Raw genomic sequence first — 5,818 nt, 5'->3', positions numbered from 1 at the left:
GTGAGCCACTGGGCGCTCTTAAGACGGTGTTTTACTGACACCCCAATACAGATAAGTGCTCCACAGAAAACCTTACCTCAGACCCCCCACAGTCCTTAAGCTAGTAAATGCTTACACACAATTCCTGTGTTTAATGTTACGTGGCACCCCTGCCTGTCAGTCCTAAGATTTCTTTTGTAAACTCCCAGTGACCTAACCCACACCTCCAAGGGCACTGCTACCTCACAGCTGTGTCCCAGCCTAACTGCAGCAGTCCACCTCTCTGGTTTCTTCCAGAACTCATCAGGTTACCAATGACCCTACGCTGAGATTGCCAACCCCAGGGTCACCAGCTCCTGGACCACCCCAACCTCATCCACCATGGGCCCCTAAGTGGACAACCCCTTCCAACAGAGTAGGAAGGGTGTGAACTCCAAATCCCCACATCGTATCATCCAGTACCCCCAAAGATTTGGGTCCATACTCCTTCAGTGGGGAAATGTTAGGTAGCTAGTTTCAGGACAGGGGGTGTCCTGCCCATGCCTGCAAAGGCCCCCATAGAGGAGGTTGGAAAGAAATCAAGCAACCACTAGACACCTATGAATACCCCAAGCTGAGCATGCTCATACTCAAGCTCCCAAGCCAGGTGGGAGGTATACCTTGGCGGTCCAAACTAGGCCCAGGCTCATGACATCACCCAGGTAGACTTAACCCAGTCAATGGGGTCAAACAATACTTTCAATGACACCTTCCCCCAGTCAGGGGGTAGGCTAGAATTAAGATAGGGAATACATTCTGGGACACCCTCTGCCCCCCACACTCTGGCCCCCTCACTCTCTGGCCATCATGTCCTCTTGCCTCTTGCTCCCTCAACCCCTCAGTCCCTGGGATACCAACAACCCCCCCACCCCAAGTTCTACACATGTGGGTGCTCTTTTTCCACGAGGTTACTTGTGCCCAGCTGTGAACCCCTTTGAGACTATAAAACCTGAAATTTGTCCTGTCCTTCATAAAACTCACTTGGATTACATGAACGCTTTCATCGTGCAAAGCCAAGAACTGAGGTATGGCCCACTCGAGAAACCAAACAAAACGTTGATCCTTCGATTCTGTCCTTGATTATTCTTCTCTGAAATGTCTAAAAGGAATGTTATGCATGGTAAATGGCAGCTCAGGGAAGGAAATCAGTTCTTGAATGTCCCTGAGGCAAAGCCATGTTACTTAGGTGGCTAATAGAAGGCAGACAGAAACATAGCCCTGTTGGATACTCCTTTTGACAGGGAAGTCCAAGGCCATGTACATATGAATGGGATCGTCCAGATAAGGAAGGATTGAAATTGAATGATTAAAATACACATGGATGTAGCCTCTAAAGTACCCTCTCAGATCATAGACCAGGGAGAGGAAGAGCATTGCTGTCATGCAGAGTGCATTGAAAAGTGGGCTATTGCAGATGCAACTGAGTTAAGATTCAACAACTTACCATTTGATCTCCCTACTAAACTATTTTAAATTTGTTCTAGTTTTTAACATTTGTTTGCTTTCTTTTTGATTGAAATTTGTTTCTGTTTTACTATATAATTTCTTGTTTTTAGGGGGTATGTTTTTATGTATTTGACATTCAGGATAGATAAATCAATAGAGACCATAACTGGATTTATGGTTTCTTGGGGATATTGTAGGGAAAATTGAGGGAAATGTGGAGCCAATGATAACAAGTATAAGAAAGGAAAAAAAATGTAAAATTGTGGTGATGATTGTACCAGTCTCTTAATATGATTGAACTACTAAATTGCATGATACATGAATTATATGCCAATAAACTGTTGAAGCTTTCTTTCCAGTTTTTAAAAAATGAAAAGAATTATTCTTAGGCTCTGGCTATACCAGAATTATATTGATTTCTCCCCTCTACTGTTATTGACAAAATGTGTGATAGACATGAATATTGGAAGTTCTGATTAGAGAGACCATGTAAGTCAGCCTTTGATTAAGTTTATTAAAAAGCATGTGTCCTTAGGATATGCCTGGAGGAAATGGCTTTTTGTTAGAAGCCAAGGGAGAAGCCTTTTTTTACATGAAAAGGTAAGCCCCATCCAGTCCCTTGAATGTCAGTACATTTGCATTTTAAATATATCCAAATAGGACTGTTTGGAGACTGAAGGAAAAAAGGGTGGTTTGGGCTTTTTGAATATTCAAAATAAATTTAAAATATATCAAATTTATTTAACATTATATGATAAGCTGTAAATAAAGCCTAGAGTAACAAAAAAAGATATAAGCTTTATTTTGTGAGGAAGGGACCTTTATTATTTCACTTAACTGAAATATTCAGGGGAAAACTGCCAGTCAAAGGGAGGGAAACCTTTGTGTTTTTGCAATGTATTGAGATGCCCACTGTTAGTCAAATGCATTTCATTGGAAAATCAAATGAAAATTCCTTAGACTTTTTACTTTTTAGACACCTGTATGAGCATTTTATGTATGCAGCCCCGAGACTCTGGGTCAGTCTCTCAGACCGGTTTTTAGGTGACACGCACCTTTGCTAGAAAGGTTTTGTCCCTTCCATCTGAAAAAGTTCTGAATGTTTGTCAATCTGTCTCCCACCCAAATGCCTTTGAAAGTAGGCAGTGTGTTGATCATTGGGCTGCTCACTGCAAGGTCTGAAGTCCCAAACTTCCAGCTGATCCAAGGAAAAAAGTTGAGACTTTCTATTCCTCCAGAATGCCTTGAGGAAGGAACTTTACTCCTTCAGGCTTTTACATACATAGTCTTCCTTACTTGCACTGTGCAAACATAGTCCAATGTCTCTTTGGTTAAAGGATCAATCATATGCCTCAACATACTAACACCCTTCTTCCCCTGTTGATGCAGAGGTAAGAGAAGCCCCAAATGGCCAGGAGGCATTCTTGAACTTTCATTTCAATGGAATCAGTATATTGTTTTTGGCAAAACCTACCGTATATACTCGTGGATAAGCCAAGTTTTTCAGCACAAAAAATGTGCTGAAAAACTAGGATTCAGCTTATGCACGGGTCAGTGACATGAATGGATGTCATCTGGTCAAGCCTGACTAACAAAAGGAGGAAATCTCATGAAGCCTGACATAGAGTTAATAGCTAAGTGGGTTCGAGATGCATGGGAAGACATTCAGAAGACATGGTGCGATGTGCCTTCCAGAAATGCAGTATTAGTAATGCTATGGATGGCAGTGAAGACTGCGCTTTGTATGAAAATGACAGCAGTGATGGTGATGACGGCGATCTCAGTGAGGACAGCATCTATGATGACCTCACACCAGCTGAAGCTCTGCATTGGGATACAGATGATGAGGAGGAATCCAGTTTTGAAAGATTTTAACTCTTAACATTTTAGCTTGGTTGCTGATTGAGCTCAGGGAATAGTACTCTTAAGGTCTCATTGTTGATACCTTATTGGTGTTATTTTTTTTACCATTGACCTCAGGTTTTTATTGACCTCTCTTGCCTTGGGGTACCCCAGTTCGGTGGCCTCAGCGTCTCAGAATTTTGGTGTCGTTGAACTCAGACACCACTTTGCCCTCCACGATCTTGCGGGGTGCTGGTCTTGTGGATGGTATGCACGGAGTTGCTGCTGTCCAGGGCATCGACCAGATTGAAGTCCTCTCCATCTTTGAGCAGCCTGCGGTAGGTGGTGATGTCAGCTTCCAGTTTGACCTTGATGTTCAGCAGAGCCTCGTACTCCTGGGCCTGGCGCTGTCCCTCTGCTCGGGTCTGTGCCAGCTCTGACTGCAGGTGCATCAGGACCCCATTGAGCTGCTCCATCTGCATGACGTAACGGGCCTCCACCGCCCGCAGGTTGTCCTCCAAGCTGGTCTTCATATTTCTCATGGAGTCCAGTTCAATCTCCAGGGACTAGACTGTATGGCTCAACTCCTGGAGCATCGTCTCAGCACCCCGGATCTCAGCAGACTGAGTGGTGACAACGGTGGTGCTCTCCTCTATCTCTTAGGACCAGTACTTGTCCAGCTCCTCTCGGTTCTTCTGGACCAGCTCTTCATACTGGGCCCGGATATCCGCCATGATCTTGCCGAGGTCCTGCGCCTTGGGGGCATCCACCTCCACAGCCAGTCCGGAGTTGGCAATCTGGGCCTGCAGGCCCTTTACTTCCTCTTCGTGGTTCTTCTTCATGAAGAGCAGTTCCCTGAGGGCCTTGATCTCTGCTTCCAGCTGCAGCCGAGTGACATTGGTGTTGTCGATGACCTTGCGGAGCCTGGGGATGTCGTTCCCCTCAGACTGGCGCATGGCCAGCTCTGTCTCATACTTGACTCTGAAGTCATCAGCGGCCAGCCGGGCATTGTCAATCTGCAGAACAATGCGGGCATTGTTCACAGAATTGGCAAAGATCTGCTCCCTCAGGACCTCGATGGTCTTGACGTAATGGCTCCAGTCCCTGACCCCGGGTCCTTTCTTGTCCATTTGCTCCCAGATCTTGTCCTCCAGCCTCCGATTTTCAGTCTCCAGGCTCCTCCTCACTCTCTCCAGGTCGGAGGCCAGGTGGTCGTTCAGGTCTTGCATTGTCTCCTTCTCTCCACCGACGCCCTCCAACCCCGCCAGACCCCCAGCCAAGCCCCCAACCATGCCCCCTCCCCAGCCGCCCCGGAAGCTGCTGGAACAGTACACGGAGATCCGGGAGCCCGAGCCGCCCGTGCACGCATAGACGCTGGCTGGGCTGCTGGCCGGCCGCACCCGGTGGCAGGGCACCGCGACAGAGCCCACCAAGTGTGAGTTGGTGGAGAAGGCTGTGGAGCGGGTGGTGAAGCTCATGCTGTCGGAGGAGTCTGGCGACAGGCAGGGGCAGTCTCGATACCTTATTGTTTTTGTTGAACCTATTTTCCAATTACTGTGCTGGTTTACTAATGTTAAATGACTTATTGTCCTTTTATTTATGTTTCTTATTTAAAATAAATATTTAAATATATTACCCCCACTGATGTCTCTATTTATAGTAACTTTATTTTCATTTGTTTTGATTATTGAAACTCACCAATAGCTTCTGCATTTTCTACCCTAGGCTTACACTCGAGTCAATCAGTTTTTCTGGTTTCCCAGGTAATAATTTGATACCTCGGCTTATACTCGGGTCGGATTATATTCGAGTATATACGGCAAGTCAGATGATTCCTCTTTAAAGCCAATGTATGATTTTTACCTAAAATTTGGATACAGTAACCACCGCAAAGCTTAAAGAGAGTGGCTTAAGCAATCCATTAAGCAATAGTTAAGCCCTTCCATTTATCAAGAGGAAAACAAGATGTATCATCTGCTAACCAATCCATGAAATGGGAGGAGTTTAAGCTTTGACGTTGCCATGTCACGCATCCTTTCCCTAGTGTGCTGAGACTCATAGGGAGCATGCTGAGCATGGGAATGGTCTTTATGACCGCCTTTGATTTTCTGCACTAATACTAATGAAATAAAGAAGGCAACCTCTAAAGTCCGAGTTTCATATTAATCCAGGAAATATTTTAATTCATTGAATGGTTTTATAAGGAACAGAAAAATACATCGTCACCAAGTAATTTAACACAGCAATTTCCTCAGAAAAAGAAGCTAACCTCTGATTCAGTGAAAACAGGAGGCTGAAAATAGATGACTAGATCATGTAGAGGCTGTTTCTCTACTTGATCTCTGTGCTATTAATTTAAGTTACATGACATTTATGGACACGTGAATTACACATGTTTTTAATTGTTTGCTTTCTGAGGTGATTTTCAGTGTCCTCAAAGGGGGGTTCCTTTTGAATATAAACAACAACAAAAGAAATCAGGATCCCAAAACTACCCTTCCTCCATTTCAAA

General features: G+C 44.8%; 1 pseudogene; it reads right to left on the bottom strand.

The window, feature by feature from the left end:
• Positions 1-3,490: 3,490 nt before the first annotated feature.
• On the bottom strand, positions 3,491-4,784 carry LOC142443511 (keratin, type I cytoskeletal 18 pseudogene; annotated as a pseudogene).
• Between the last annotated feature and the right edge of the window lie 1,034 nt (positions 4,785-5,818).

Source organism: Tenrec ecaudatus, chromosome 3 (assembly GCF_050624435.1).
Source record: "Tenrec ecaudatus isolate mTenEca1 chromosome 3, mTenEca1.hap1, whole genome shotgun sequence".
Lineage (NCBI taxonomy): Eukaryota > Metazoa > Chordata > Mammalia > Afrosoricida > Tenrecidae > Tenrec > Tenrec ecaudatus.
Note: the sequence above shows the minus strand (reverse complement) of the source record. Positions and strands in the feature narration are given on the sequence as shown.